General features: G+C 46.8%; 1 long non-coding RNA gene across 3 annotated transcripts in view; it reads left to right on the top strand.

The window, feature by feature from the left end:
- The first annotated feature begins 2878 nt into the window (after nt 1–2878).
- The window catches only part of LOC130290343 (uncharacterized), a 16647-nt gene continuing 3154 nt past the window's right edge, over nt 2879–16371 (top strand). The window contains exon 1 of one of the 3 annotated variants that reach the window (XR_008847577.1): nt 2879–3009. This is a non-coding gene — a long non-coding RNA (uncharacterized LOC130290343). Of the gene's footprint in view, nt 3029–13813; nt 14353–16371 lie in introns of those variants that run through there. The other 2 variants (XR_008847575.1, XR_008847576.1) reach the window with 2 other exon arrangements.

Below are 16371 nucleotides of genomic sequence, written 5' to 3'. Positions count from 1 at the left end.
TTTAATTTAAAAATATTAAGTTTAAGGGTCCCAGGACCCAGCGTGTGGCTACGAAGGCCCAAATCTAACAAGGAGCCACATGTCACATGGTGGCACAATGACAGAGCCTGGAGGTGGCATAAGTATGAGGAGACTATCTCAGAAATTCAGACAAACACTCCAATTTTAATAGAAAGTAAAAATGACAACCTTGAGACACTCTCATTAAAAGTGGATAACAGTGTTGAGACACAGCAGTCACCTGTAGCCCAGTTCCATCAAATAAAGCCTTGCACAAAATTGATATTTCCACAATAAAGAATAGACTGAATAAAAAAGGGGTAACTTCAGTGCTTATTAAAAGGTGTACTAGATGAATTCAATAGTTCTCTCAGTCAGAAGAAAATATTAAAGTTGTTTTAGGTATGTTGTCTGACGAAATACCTTTGTGTAAGAACAAGCGCTTATCCAAAAGATTACACCGAGCTATACTGCCCTTAAGAAAGGCACATAAGACAGTTAAAAAATCTCTGCAGCTTGTGGCAAAATCTGGAAAGAGCAAAAATATGGCAAAATCCTTCAGTGTACAGGAACACCTTACTGTTAATAGCAAAGAGGTAAATCCTAAACAGGTTGAAAGTATAAGCAGTCAGATTTAACAGACAGAAGATTCCTTTAAAATTTTGAAAGTTGCCGAGGTATAGAAGTGCCCAACCACAGACAGAAAATGTCTAACAGAATCAACTCAAGTGATGGTTAATGGAGTGTTTGTGCAAGATTCCCAGCAGGCCAAAGTAAATGGCAATTCAGCTACAAAAATTTCACTTTTGACTTCTTACAAACTTACCATGTCCTACCCAGTTACTCCTGAAGACAGTTCTAGCATTACCAGTATTACCGTATCAGATAAAGAAAATGCTATGCCAGCAGTTCCTTCTGTGAAATCACCTTATGATGGCAAAGGAAAGCATATAGTAAGATCAGGGCCGCCATCAGGGGGGTACAACCCATACACCTGTATGGGGCCCAGAGCTTCAGGAGGCCCAGCCGGCCCTGGACCTTTTTTTTTTTCCAGCTTGTCAGGGCCGGACAGGCCAGGGGCTGTTGGGAGTCGACATGCCCTGCGCAGGCACACACGTCTACTCCAGTCACCTGACCTGTCCCTGCATGATCTCCAGTCCAGACGATCCTCCCCGTGCATAGGAGCAGCAGCAGCCTCCGCTGCACCGATCCCCGGCAGCCAACAGGGTAGGTGAACTTGCAGGGGTGGAGGGGTTTGCAATGGTGATGAGAGGTGCGGGGGGAGAGGTGCTAGGGGTGTAATGGTGGTGATAAGAGGTGCAGGGGGGGTGAGGAGAGGTGCAGAGAGGTGAGGAGAGGGGCAGGGGGGGTGAAGAGAGGGGCAGGGGGGGTGATGAGAGTGGCAGGGCGGGTGATTAGAGGGGCAGGGGGGGTGATGAGAGGGGCAGGGGGGGTGATGAGAGGGGCAGGGGGGTGATGAGAGGTGCAGGGGGGTGATGAGAGGTTCAGGGGGTGTTGAGAGGTTCAGGAGGGGTGATGAGAGGTTCAGGGGGGTGATGAGAGGTGCAGAGGGGGTGTTGAGAGGTGCAGGGGGGAGTGATGAGAGGTGCAGGGGGTGTTATGGGGTTGATGAGAGGTGCAGGGGTTGTTATGGGGGTGATGAGAGGTGCAGGGGTGTGATGAGAGGTGCAGGGAGGGGGGTGGTGAGAGGTGCAGGGGGGTGATGAGAAGTGCTTGGGGTGTTATGTGGTGATGAGAGGTTTAGGGGGTATGGGGGTGATGAGAGGTGCAGGGGGGTTATGGGGGTAATGAAAGGTGCAGGGGGGTTAAGGGGGTGATGACAGGTGCAGGGGGGTTATGGGGGTGATGAGAGGTGCAGGGGGTGTTACGGGGGTGATGAGAGGTGCAGGGGGTGTTATGGGGTTGATGAGAGGTACAGGGGTGTTATGGGGTTGTTGAGAGGTGCAGGGGGTGTTATGGGGGTGATGAGAGGTGCAGGGGGGTGTTATGGGAGTGATGAGAGGTGCAGGGGGGTGATGAGAGGTGCAGAGGGGAAGTGATGAGAGGTGCGGGGGGGTATGGAGGTGCAGGGGGGTATGGGGGTGATTAGAAGTGCTTGGGGTGTTATGGGGGTGATGAGAGGTGCAGGGGGGTTATGGAGGTGATGAGAGTTGCAGGGGGTGTTATGGGGGTGATTAGAGGTGCAGGGGGTGTTATGGGGTTGTTATGGGGTGTGTTATGGGGTTGTTGAGAGGTGCAGGGGGTGTTATGGGGTTGTTGAGAGGTGCAGGGGGTGTTATGGGGTTGTTGAGAGGTGCAGGGGGTGTTATGGGGTTGTTGAGAGGTGCAGGGGGTGTTATGAGGGTGATGAGAGGTGCAGGGGGGTTATGGGAGTGATGAGAGTTGTAGGGGGGTTATAGTAGTGATAGGTTTGGCGGAGGTGATGAGGACACAGAGGACATACAGAGGACATATACACAGTATATGTTTATATGATGTGTATGCATGTATGGCAGTATTATATTCAGGGTACAGTGTATGGCAGTATTATATTCAGTGAATACAGTGTGGGGCAGGATTATATTTAGTGGGTACAGTGTATAGCAGTATTACATTCAGGGTACAGTGTGGGACAGTATTATATTCAGTGGATACAGTATGTGGCAGTATTATATTCAGGGTACAGTGTGTGGCAGTATTATATTTAGTGGGTATAGTGTATAGCAGTATTATATTCAGGGTACAGTATGGGGCAGGATTATATTTAGTGGGTACAGTGTATAGCAGTTTTATATTCAGGGTACGGTGTGGGGCAGTATTTTATTTAAAGTTCACTTTCTGGCAAGGTTATAATGATGACTGTCTTCATGCAGAGGATGAGGATCTGCTGACAATGTGAGGAGCCAATGATGTCTGGATGTCAGACTCTGCAGAAAAGATGGAGCTGGAGGAAGACCTGGTCTCTGGACCAGATGAAGAAGAAAAGATAACAGAGAAAATATCACTCAAGTGAGAAGACGTCACTCAGGTCACTGATATCATTGTGTGTTCTCCTGACTGTCCCATCAGGGCTGTAGTCACTTGTAAGTTCTGCAGTGATGATGGGTAAAACTGTGTCCAATCTGTGTCTCTCCAGCTGTTACAAAACTAAAACTCCCATAATGCCTGCGGCTTTCCAGACATGATGGGAGTTTTAGCTTTCCAACAGCTGGAGAACCACTTCAACTGAGATGATCGGTGGGGGTCTCAGCAGTCGGACCCACACCAAAAAAATAGGCTGCTTATTCTTAAATTCCCGTGCAGTGCTGTATAACACTGTGCTATTAAAGGAGTTTTCTGGTAAAAAATACCAAGGGAGAAACCGGAAAGTTCGTCCCCAGGGGAGCACGCGCGGTTCCCTGTACCCAACTAGGGAGCGCTGTACTTGGGCACCTGAGAGAGCGGCTGAGTACGGGCTACCCTGGGGACAAACCTCCTCGGTGGACCGCACGCCGATGTATTCTTACTCGCCCGATGCTTCCGCTCTCCGCTGCCGGGGGGTCCACGTCACCGATCCTGTGCCCAAGGACAGCGCTCCCTACCTGGGTACAGGGAACCGCGCCTCCCGCCCTTATAGCCTCTCTGGTTCTCTAAGTGTCAAAGTTTTACAGGCATGGAAGCCTGTCAGGGGACTGTTTAAGAGGCTTCGCCCATGGACTGCCCAGCCCCGGGTCGTGTACATGAACCAGCCCATTCCCCCTGGAAAATACCAAGGGAGAAACCTGAAGGTTCGTCCCCAGAGGAGCCCGCACTTGCCCCTGGCGTACCCTGAGAGAGCGGCTGAATACAGGCTCCCCTGGGGATGAACCTCCTCGACGGATCGCCCGCCGATGTTTGCCGACTCGGCCAAAGCTTCTGCTCCATGATGCTGGGGGGTCCGCATCACCGATCCTATGCCAAAGGACGGCGCGCCCTGTCTGGGTACAGGGACCTCCGCCTCCCCCCTTATAGCCTCTCTTGTTCTCTGCGTGTCAAAAGTCTACAGGCATGGTAGATCCTTCCATAGACCTTGCCATGTTTGGTTGACCATCCTGGGCATAGGGACTCGCATCTCCCCCTGGCCGACAACCTGGAGTTTGTAATCTTTCATTTCACCTCTGGAGAGCCGAGGCGCTTCAGCGGAACGCATGCCAATGTTTTTTGACTCACCCGAGGCTTCTGCTCTCCGCTGCTGGGATGTCCGCGTCACCGTTCCTGTGCCCAAGGACGGAGCGCCCTGCCTGGGTACAGGGACCCGCACTTCCCGCCCTTATAGCCTCTCTTGTTCTCTGCATATTAAAAGTCTACAGGCATGGAAGATCCTTCCAGAGGCCTTGCCATGTTCGGTTGACCATCCTTGGCATAGGGACTCGCATCTCCCCCTGGCCGACAACCTGGACTTTGTAATTTTTCATATCGCCTCTGGAGGGCTGAGGGGCCTCAGCGGACCGCACGCCGATGTTTGTTGACTCGCCCAACGCTTCTGCTCCCCACTGCGGGGTGCTCGCGTCACCGGTCCTGTGCCCAAGGACGGCGTGCCCTGCTGGGTACAGGGACCCGCACCTCCCGCCCTTATAGCCTCTCTGGTTCTCTGCGTGTAAAAGGTCTACAGGCATGGAAGCCTGTCAGGGAACCGTTCCGGAGGCTTCACCTGGGGACCAGCCCAATCCCCCTGGAAAATACCAAGGGAGAAACCGGAAGGTTCGTCCCCAGGGGAGCCCGCGCTCGGCCCTGGCGTACACAGAGAGCGGCAGAGTGCGGACTCCCTTGGGGGGGGGCGAACCTCCTTGGCGGACTGCCCTCCGATGTATTCTTACTCCGCCGACGCTTCTGCTCCCCGTCGCCGGGGGGGTCCGTGTCACCCGCGCCTCCCGCCCTTATAGCCTCTCTGGTTCTTTGCTCGTCAAAAGTCTACAGGCATGGAAGACCCTTCCAGAGGCATTGCATGTGTTCTGTTGACCCTCTTGGGCACAGGGACCCGCACCTCGCCCTGGCCGACAACCTGGACTTTGAAATATTTAATTTTGCCTCCCTAGGGCCGGGGCATCTCATCGGACCGCCCGCCGATGTTTGTTTACTCGCACGACTCTTCTGCTCCCCGCTGCTGGGATGTCCGCGTCACCGATAATTTGCCCAAAGACGGCACGCCCTGTCTGGGTACAGGGACCCGCGCCTCCCGCCCTCATAGCCTCTCTGGTTCTCTGCGTGTCAAAAGTCTACAGGCATGGAATCCTGTCAGGGGACCCTTTCGGAGGCTTCACCCCTGAGACAGCCCAGCCCCGGGTAGGGTAAGTGAACCAGCCCAATCCCTCTGGAAAATACCAAGGGAGAAACAGGAAGGTTCGTCCCCAGGGAAGCCTGCATTCCTCCCTGGCGTACCCTGAGAGAGTGGCTGAGTGCAGGCTCCCCTGGGGACGAACTTCCTCGGCAGACCGCCCGCCGATGTATTATTACTAGCCTAACGCTTCTGCTCCCCGCCGCCGGGGGGTCCGCGTCACCGATCCTGTGCCCAAGGACGGCGCGCCCTGCCTGGGTACAGGGACCCGCGCCTCCCGCCCTTATAGCCTCTCTGGTTCTCTGCGTGTCAAAAGTCTACAGGCATGGAAGACCCTTCCAGAGGCCTTGCCTGTGTTCTGTTGACCCACCTGGGCATTTGGACTCGCATCTCCCCCTGGCCAACAACCTGGACTTTGTAATTTTTCTTTTCACCTACGGAGGGCCGGGGTGCCTTGGTGGACTGCCCGCCAATGTTTGCCAACTCGCCCGACGCTTCTGCTCCCCGCCACCGGGGGGTCCGCATCACCGATCCTGTGCCCAAGGACGGCATGCCCTGCCTGTGTACAGGGACTCATGCCTCCCGCCCTTATAGAGTCTCTGGTTCTCTGCATGTCAAAAGTCTACAGGCATGGAAGCCTTTCAGGGGACCCTTCCAGAGGATTCACCCAGGGACTGCCCTGCCCCCGTTCGGGTACATGAACCATCCCGATCCCCTTGGAAAATACCAAGGGAGAAACCAGAGGTTCGACCCCAGGGGAGCCCGCGCTCGGCCCTGGCGTACCCTGAGAAAACAGCCGGACGGCTTGCTCTCCTACTATTCTGAGGCAGGCGGCCGTTCTAAGGTACTTACTCGTGATGCTGCGATACAGTTTTATGAACGCGTACCACTCGGACATGCCCAGCTCGTGGAACTGTGACCTGGATTCAGCTTTCATATCCGATCTCATACCGGTTCTCAGTTTTTCAATTATTGTCAGGTATGGAAGTCAGTCAGGGGACCCTTCAGGAGGACTTGCCCAGGTAAGGTTGACCTTCCTGGGCACATGGACCCACACCTCCCCCTGGCCTACAACTAGGAATTTGACATTTTTAATTTCGGGGATTACATGATGAGGAGATTTGTTACATTGTGTCACCCCAGTAGTAAGGAGATTACATGATGAGGAGGTTTGTAACAGTGTGTCACCCCAGTAGTTATGAGATTACACGAGGAGGAGGAGGTTTGTTACAGTGTGTGACCCCAGAATAAAGTAGATTAGAGGAGGAGGGGGTTGTTACAGTGCGTTACTCCAGTAGTAAGTTAATAACATGGGCAGGAGGTTTGTTACATTGTTTCACCCCAGTAGTAAGATGTATACATGAGGAGGAGGTTTGTTACAGTGTGTCGCCCCAGTAGTAAGGACATTACATGAGGAGAAGGTTTGTTACAGTGTGTCACCGCAGTAGTAAGGGGATTAAATGAGGGGGAGGTTTGTTATACTGTGTCACCTCAGTAGTAAAGAGATTACATGAGGAGGCAGTGGGTTACAGTGTGTCACCCCAGTAGTAAGTTAATAATAGTGGATGGGTTTTGTTACAGTGTGTCACCCCAGTAGTAAGAAGATTATATGAGGAGGGGGGTTGTTACAGTGTGTCACCCCAGTAGTAAGTTAATAATATGAGGTTGGGGTTTGTTACAGTGTGTCACCCCAGTAGTATGGGAGATTACATGAGGATGAGGCTTGTTAGAGTGTGTCACCCCAGTAGTTAGGAGACAAATTGAGGAGGAGGTTTGTTACAGTGTGTCACCCCAGTAGTAAGGAGATTACATGGGGTGAAGGTTTGATACAGTGTGTCACCCAAGTAGTAAGTTAATAACATGAAGATGGGGTTTGTTACAGTGGGTCACCCCAGTAGAAAGGAGATTACATGAGGAGAAGTTTTGTTACAGTGTGTCACCCCAGTAGTAAATTAATAACATGTGGAGGAGGTTTGTTACAGTGTGTCACCCCAGTAGTAATACGATTACATGTGGAGGAGGTTGGTTACAGTGGGTCACCCTAGTAGTAAGGAGATTACATGAGCAGAAGGTTTGTTATAGTGTGTTACCCCAGTAGTAAGGAGATGACATGAGGAGGAGGTTTGTTACAGTGAGTCACACCAGTAGTAAAAAGGATACATGGGCAGGAGGTTATTTACAGTGTGTCACCCCAGTAGTAAGGAGATTACATGAGTAGGAGGCTTGTTACAGTGTGTCACCCCAGTAGTAAGGAGATTACATGAGGAGGAGGTTTGTTACAGTGAGTCACACCAGTAGTAAAAAGGATACATGGGCAGGAGGTTTTTTACAGTGTGTCACCCCAGTAGTAAGTAGATTACATGAGTAGGAGGTTTGTTACAGTGTGTCACCCCAGTATTAAGGAGATTAAATAAGGAGAAGGTTTGTTACAGTGTGTCACCCCAGTAGTAAGGAGATTACATCAGGAAAGGGTTTGTTACAGTGAGTTAGCCCAGTAGAAAGGAGATTTTATGAGGAGAAGTTTTGTTACAGTGTGTCACCCCAGTAGTAAGTTAATATCATGAGGAGGTTTGTTACAGTGTGTCACCCCAGTAGAAAGGAGATTATATGAGGAGAAGGTTTGTTACAGTGTGTCATCCCAGTAGTAAATTAATAACATGTGGAGGAGGTTTGTTACAGTGTGTCACCCCAGTAGTAATACGATTACATGTGGAGGAGGTTGGTTACAGTGGGTCACCCTAGTAGTAAGGAGATTACATGAGCAGAAGGTTTGTTATAGTGTGTTACCCCAGTAGTAAGGAGATGACATGAGGAGGAGGTTTGTTACAGTGAGTCACACCAGTAGTAAAAAGGATACATGGGCAGGAGGTTATTTACAGTGTGTCACCCCAGTAGTAAGGAGATTACATGAGTAGGAGGCTTGTTACAGTGTGTCACCCCAGTAGTAAGGAGATTACATGAGGAGGAGGTTTGTTACAGTGAGTCACACCAGTAGTAAAAAGGATACATGGGCAGGAGGTTTTTTACAGTGTGTCACCCCAGTAGTAAGTAGATTACATGAGTAGGAGGTTTGTTACAGTGTGTCACCCCAGTATTAAGGAGATTAAATAAGGAGAAGGTTTGTTACAGTGTGTCACCCCAGTAGTAAGGAGATTACATCAGGAAAGGGTTTGTTACAGTGAGTTAGCCCAGTAGAAAGGAGATTTTATGAGGAGAAGTTTTGTTACAGTGTGTCACCCCAGTAGTAAGTTAATATCATGAGGAGGTTTGTTACAGTGTGTCACCCCAGTAGAAAGGAGATTATATGAGGAGAAGGTTTGTTACAGTGTGTCATCCCAGTAATAAGGAGATTACATGAGGATGGGGTTTGTTACAGTGTGTCACCCCAGTAGTAAGGAGACTACATGAGGAGGAAGTTTGTTACAGTGTGTCACCCCAGTAGAAAGGAGATTACATGATGAGGAGGCTTGTTACAGTGTGTCACACCAGTAGTAATGAGATTACATGATGAGAATGTTTCTTACAGTGTGTCACCCCAGTAGAAAGTTAATAACACGAGGAGGAGCTTTGTTACAGTGTGTCACCTCAGTAGTAAGGATAATATATGGGGGGAGGTTTTTTTACAGTGTGTCACCCCAGTAGCAAGAAGATTTCATGAGCTGGAGGTTTGTTACAGTGTGTCACCCCAGTAGTAAGAAGATTACATGAGAAGGGTTTTTTTTTTTTTACAGTGTGTCTCCCCAATAGTAAGAAGATTACATGAGGAGGAGGTTTGTTACTGTGTGTCACCCCAGCAGTAAATTAATAACATGAGGATGGGGTTTGTTAAAGTGTGTCACCCCAGTAGTAAGGAGATTACATGAAGAGGGGGTTTGTTACAGTGTTTCACTCCAGTAGTAAGGAGATTACTTGAGGAGGAGGTTTGTTACATTGAGTCACCCCAGTAGTAAGGAGATTACATGAGGAGGAGATTTGTTACAGTGTGTCACCCCAGTAGTAAGGAGATTACACGAGGAGGAGGTTTGTTACAGTGTGTCACTCCAGTTGAAAGGAGATTGCATTATGAGGAGGTTTGTTACAGTGTGTCACCCAGTAGTAAGGAGATTACATGAGGAAGAGGTGTGTTACAGTGTGTCACCCCAGGAGTAAGGGAGTTACATGAGGAGGGGGTTTGTTGCAGTGTGTCATCCCAGTAGTAAGTTAATAATATGAGGATAGAGTTTGTTACAGTGTGTCACCCCAGTAATAAGGAGATTATATGAGGAGGAGGTTTTATTACAGTGTGTCATCCTAGTCATAAGGAGCTTACATCCTAGTCATAAGAAGCTTATATGAGGATGAGGTTTGTTACAGTGTTTCCCCCAGTAGAAAGCAGATTACATGAGGATGTGGTTTGTTACAGTGTGTCATCCCAGTACTAAGGAGATTACATGAGAAGTTTGTTACAGTGTGTCACCCCAGTAGAAAGGAGATTATATGAGGAGAAGGTTTGTTTCAGTGTGTCATCCCAGTAATAAGGAGATTACATGAGGATGTGGTTTGTTATGGTGTGTCACCCCAGTAGTAATTAGATTACATGAGGAGGAGGTTTGTTACAGTGAGTCACCCCAGTAGAAAGGAGATTACATGATGAGGAGGTTTGTTACAGTGTGTCACCCCAGTAATAATGAGATTACATCATGAAAATGTTTGTTACAGTGTGTCACCCCAGTAGAAAGGAGATTACATCAGGAGAAGGTAATTTACAGTGTGTCACCCCAGTAGTAAGGAGATTACATGAGGATTGGGTTTGTTACAGTGTGTCACCCCAGTAGTAAGGAGATTATATTGGGGGGAGGTTTTTTACAGTGTGTCACCCCAGTAGCAAGAAGATTTCATGAGCTGGAGGTTTTTTACAGTGTGTCACCCCAGTAGTAAGACGATTACATGAGGAGGAGGTTTGTTACTGTGTGTCACCCCAGCAGTAAATTAATAACATGAGGATGGGGTTTGTTAAAGTGTGTCACCCCAGTAGTAAGGGGATTACATAAGGAGGGGGTTTGTTACAGTGTGTCACCCCAGTAGTAAGGAGATTACATGAGGAAGAGGTGTGTTACAGTGTGTCACCCCAGGAGTAAGGGAATTACATGAGGAGGGGGTTTGTTACAGTGTGTCACCCCAGTAATAAGGAGATTATATGAGGAGGAGGTTTGTTACAGTGTGTCACCCCAGTAGTAAGGGAGATTACATGAGGATGAGGTTTGTTAGAGTGTGTCACCCCAGTAGTTAGAAGAAAAAATGAGGGGGAGGTTTGTTACAGTGTGTCACCCCAGTAGTAAGGAGATTACATGGTGAGCAAGTTTGTTACTGTGTGTCACCCCAGTATTAAGTTAATAACATGAAGATGGGGTTTGTTACAGTGGGTCACCCCAGAAGAAACGAGATTACATGAGGAGGGGGTTTGTTGCAGTGTGTCATCCCAGTAGTAAGTTAATAATATGAGGATAGAGTTTGTTACAGTGTGTCACCCCAGTAATAAGGAGATTATATGAGGAGGAGGTTTTATTACAGTGTGTCATCCTAGTCATAAGGAGCTTACATCCTAGTCTTAAGGAGCTTACATGAGGATGAGGTTTGTTACAGTGTTTCCCCCAGTAGAAAGCAGATTACATGAGGATGTGGTTTGTTACAGTGTGTCATCCCAGTACTAAGGAGATTACATGAGAAGTTTGTTACAGTGTGTCACCCCAGTAGAAAGGAGATTATATGAGGAGAAGGTTTGTTTCAGTGTGTCATCCCAGTAATAAGGAGATTACATGAGGATGTGGTTTGTTATGGTGTGTCACCCCAGTAGTAATTAGATTACATGAGGAGGAGGTTTGTTACAGTGAGTCACCCCAGTAGAAAGGAGATTACATGATGAGGTTTGTTACAGTGTGTCACCCCAGTAATAATGAGATTACATCATGAAAATGTTTGTTACAGTGTGTCACCCCAGTAGAAAGGAGATTACATCAGGAGAAGGTAAATTACAGTGTGTCACCCCAGTAGTAAGGAGATTACATGAGGATTGGGTTTGTTACAGTGTGTCACCCCAGTAGTAAGGAGATTATATTGGGGGGAGGTTTTTTACAGTGTGTCACCCCAGTAGCAAGAAGATTTCATGAGCTGGAGGTTTTTTACAGTGTGTCACCCCAGTAGTAAGACGATTACATGAGGAGGAGGTTTGTTACTGTGTGTCACCCCAGCAGTAAATTAATAACATGAGGATGGGGTTTGTTAAAGTGTGTCACCCCAGTAGTAAGGGGATTACATAAGGAGGGGGTTTGTTACAGTGTGTCACCCCAGTAGTAAGGAGATTACATGAGGAAGAGGTGTGTTACAGTGTGTCACCCCAGGAGTAAGGGAATTACATGAGGAGGGGGTTTGTTACAGTGTGTCACCCCAGTAATAAGGAGATTATATGAGGAGGAGGTTTGTTACAGTGTGTCACCCCAGTAGTAAGGGAGATTACATGAGGATGAGGTTTGTTAGAGTGTGTCACCCCAGTAGTTAGAAGAAAAAATGAGGGGGAGGTTTGTTACAGTGTGTCACCCCAGTAGTAAGGAGATTACATGGTGAGCAAGTTTGTTACTGTGTGTCACCCCAGTATTAAGTTAATAACATGAAGATGGGGTTTGTTACAGTGGGTCACCCCAGAAGAAACGAGATTACATGAGGAGAAGTTATGTTGCAGTGTGTCACCCCCAGTAGTAAGGAGATGATATGAGTAGGAGGTTTGTTACAGTGTGTAAACCCAGTAGTAAGGAGATTACATGATGAGGAGGTTTGTTACAGCGCGTCACCCCAGTAATAAGTTAATAACATGAGGAGGTTTGTTACAGTGTGTCACCCCAGTAGAAAGGAGATTACATAAGGAGAAGGTTTGTTACAGTGTGTCACCCATGTAGTAAGTTAATAACATGTGGAGGAGGTTTGTTACAGTGTGTCACCCGAGTAGTAAGAAGATTACATGGGGAGGAGGTTTGTTGCAGTGTGTCACCCCAGTAGTAAGTCAATAACATGTGGAGGGGGTTTGTTACAGTGTGTCAGCCCAGTAGTAAGAAGATTACATAAGGATGAGGTTTTTTACAGTGTGTCACCCCATTAGTAAGGAGATTACATGAGGAGAAGGTTTGTTGCCGTGTGTCACCCCAGTAGTAAGGAGATTACATGAGGAGAAGGTTTGTTACAGTGTGTCACCCCAGTCGTAACAAGATTATATGCGAGGGGGTTTGTTACAGTGTGTCACCCCAGTAGTGAGGAGATTACATGATGAGGGGGTTTGTTACAGTGTGTCACCCCAGTAGTAAGAAGATTACATAGGTAGGGGGTTTGTTACAGTGTATCACCCCAGTTGTAAGTTAATAATATGAGGATGGGTTTTATTACAGTGTGTCATCCCAGTCATAAGGAGTTTACATGAGGATGAGGTTTGTTACAGTGTTTCACCCCAGTAGAAAGCAGATTACATGAGGATGTGGTTTGTTACAGTGTGTCACCACAGTAGTAAGTTAATAACATGAGGATGAGGTTTGTTACAGTGTGTCACCCCAGTAGTAGGGAGATTAGATGATGAGGAGGTTTGTTACAGTGTGTCACCCCAGTAGTTAGGAGAACTAATGAGGAGGTTTGTTACAGTTTGTCACCCCAACAGTTAGGAGATTCCAAGAGGAGGAGGTTTATTACAGATTGTCACCCCGATAGAAAGGAGATTACATGATGAGGAGATTTGTTACAGTGTGTCACCCCAGTAGTAAGTTAATACCATGAGGAGGAGGTTTGCTACAGTGTGTCACCCCAGTGGTAAGGGAGATTACATGAGGAGGAGGTTTTTTTTACAGTGTGTCACCATATTAGTAAGGATATTTCATGGGGAGAAGGTTTGTTACAGTGTGTCACCCCAGTAGTAAGAAGATTACATTATGAGGAGGTTTGTTACAGTGTGTCACCCCAGTAGTAAGTCAATAACATGTGGAGGAGGTTTGTTACTATGTGTCAGCTAAGTAGTATGAAGATTACATGATAGACATGTGCACATCAAAAATTTTCGTTTCTTTTCGTTTCTTTTTACACCTATTCGTATGTTTTCGGTTCGGCAGCCATTTTCCGATGACATTTTCGGACAGATTCGTTATTATCTAAAATGGCGGTCAAAATTTTCGAATGCATTCGTTATCGGATTCATTCGTCAACAGAAACATTAGTTTTCATAGGCATTTGTTATAATGGACTTTTGTTATAGGATTCATTATCATTTGTTCGGTATTCTGATATATTCGTCATCTCTTTTGTTATCGGGTGCTTTTGTTATTCGGATACATTCGTTAGTTGGCTGCAGTCGTTATACATTCGTTATTCGGATACATTCGTTATTTGGATACATTCGTTATTCTGCTACATGCGTTATTCGGCTACATTCGTTATTCGGATACATTCGTTATTGCATAACGAATACATCCGCAATTTTGTCAATAAAGTTTATTGAAATTACAAAAAAAATCGAATTCGTTCCAGCAACTTCCACTTCCACCTGGGCTGAGCTGCATGCAGTATTGTGTTGGTTGTTGTGAGCTGTTATACTGTGATACTGAGTGAATAAAAATGTCTGGAGGAGAGCATGAAAGTGTGGCTGGGAGAGAGGAAGGTGAGAGTATGAGAGTGAGTGAGAGTGCAGGTGTCAGTGTGAATGTTGGTGGAAGAGGAGAGAGGAGAAGGAGGCGCCTTTATCAGGGCAACATTAGCAGTGGCACTGCCAGTGGCACCACTAGTAGACAACACGGACTTGGGTGGTCAGTGTCCCCATCACCAAGTTCGGAAAGTGGAGGGGAGGAGTCGGCACCTGTTGCCAAAAAGAATCGTGGCCCCAGGTTCACCACAGATGAAAATCTAGCTCTGGTGGCGGCTGTCACCAGACATAAAGCCACACTGTTCACCACCACCGTGGGCAGTGAGGAGAAATTTGCGGCCTGGAAGCGGGTCAGAGACGCTGTGGTCCATGTTGGAGCAAAGGACCGATCAGTCGAATGTATCCGCAAAAGGTGAGTACTATATGTAAATGTTATATGTGTATATATATATATAAATAATAAATATGTGTGTGTGTTTCCCAACCAGGGTGCCTCCAGATGTCCCAGCATGCCCGGAGACAGCCGTTGGCATGCTGGGAGTTGTAGTTTTTCAACAGCTGGATTTATTACATATATATAATTATATTTAATTCCACCTAATGTGAAAAGGGTGATAACTTAGGTAGCATAGCATATTGATCAGTGTTATCTATGCTCTGTTGCTCCATCCAGGATCTCAAGCATGCAGCAGAGGAGTTAAAGGGGTACTCTGGTGAAAACCTTTTTTATTTAAAATCAACTGGTGCAAGGAAATTAAACAGAAACTAAACAGAAAAGTGCCAGGCAGAAAGTACCCACCTACTGAGTGGTGAGCGTGCATCATACCTCAGGAGCTGCAAATGCAGAATTAATGTCCAGTTGCAGCAAGGGGTTAAACCCGTCCTTCACTGAGGGTTTAACCCCTTGCTGCAATTGGGCATTCATTCTGGGTACCAGATACCATGATCATTCAATACAGATCATGACATCTGCAGCAGTTAGGCAATTTAAATTTCATATATGATCACATGGACTGTGTCCTACTGTCCTTTATGGGTTAAAGGGGTAGTATACCATAGAGAGAAAACATATTAGTTTGTATAACCATGCCCTGGAGAGTTCAGTTAATATTTTTCCTTACTGCCTTTCACTAGAGTACCCCTTTAATGTAAGAGTAGTCTATGGGGAATTTAAATATTATTACACTGTGTGTGGCACTTGTAATGATGCATATTCTACTAATTAAGTAATTAATCACAGATGGAAAAATTAAAACCACACAGAGGTACAGACAGTATAATTAAGTGCATTATTGAAAATAATGGAATACCCCTTTAACCCCTTAAGGACACATGACGTACTGGAACGTCATGTGTCCGCTCCCGATCTATAACGCGGGGCCACGGTGGGTCTAACAACGGACGGGACCCGTGGCTAATAGCGCGCGGCATTGATCGCTGTGCCGCACGCTATTAACCCTTTAGACGCGGCGTTCAAAGTTGAATGCCGCGTCTAAAGTGAAACTGAAACCATGCCGGTTAGCTCAGTGGGCTGTTCGGGATAGCCGCGACGAAATCGCGGCATCCCGAACAGCTTACAGGACAGCAGGAGGGTCCCTACCTGCCTCCTCTCTGTCCGATCACCGAATGACTGCTCAATGCCTGAGATCCAGGCATGAGCAGTCAAGCGGCAGAATCATCGATCACTGGTTTCTTATGAGAAACCAGTGATCAATGATAAAGATCAGTGTGTGCAGTGTTATAGGTCCCTATGGGATAACAATGATCAGTGTGTGCAGTGTTATAGGTCCCTATGGGATAACAATGATCAGTATAAGAGATCAGTGTGTACAGTGTTATAGGTCCCTATGGGATAACAATGATCAGTATAAGAGATCAGTGTGTACAGTGTTATAGGTCTCTATGGGAGCTATAACACTACAAAAAAAAGTGAAAAAAAGTGAATTAATATCATTTAACCCCTTCCCTATTAAAAGTTTGAATCACCCCCCTTTTCCCATAAAAAAAAAAAACACAGTGTAAATAAAAATAAACATATATGGTATCTCCGTGTGCGGAAATGTCCAAATTATAAAAATATATCGTTAATTAAACCCACGGTCAAAGGTGTGCGCGCAAAAAAATTCCAAAGTCCAAAATAGTGCATTTTTGGTCACTTTTTATATCATGAAAAAATGAATCAACGATCAATAAGTCCTATCAATGCAAAAATGGTACCGCTAAAAACTTCAGATCACGGCGCAATAAAAAGAGCCCTCATACCGCCCCATACACGGAAAAATTAAAAAGTTATAGGGGTCAGAATATGACAATTTTAAATGTATTAATTTTCCTGTATGAAGTTAGGATTTTTTCCAGAAGTACGACAAAATCAAACCTATATAAGTAGGGTATCTTTTAACCATATGGACCTACAGAATAAATATCAGGT

This window comes from Hyla sarda, chromosome 9 (genome assembly GCF_029499605.1).
Source record: "Hyla sarda isolate aHylSar1 chromosome 9, aHylSar1.hap1, whole genome shotgun sequence".
In the NCBI taxonomy this organism is placed as follows: Eukaryota; Metazoa; Chordata; class Amphibia; order Anura; family Hylidae; genus Hyla; species Hyla sarda.
The sequence above is the reverse complement of the archived record's forward strand: the minus strand, read 5'-3'. Positions and strand labels throughout refer to the sequence as shown.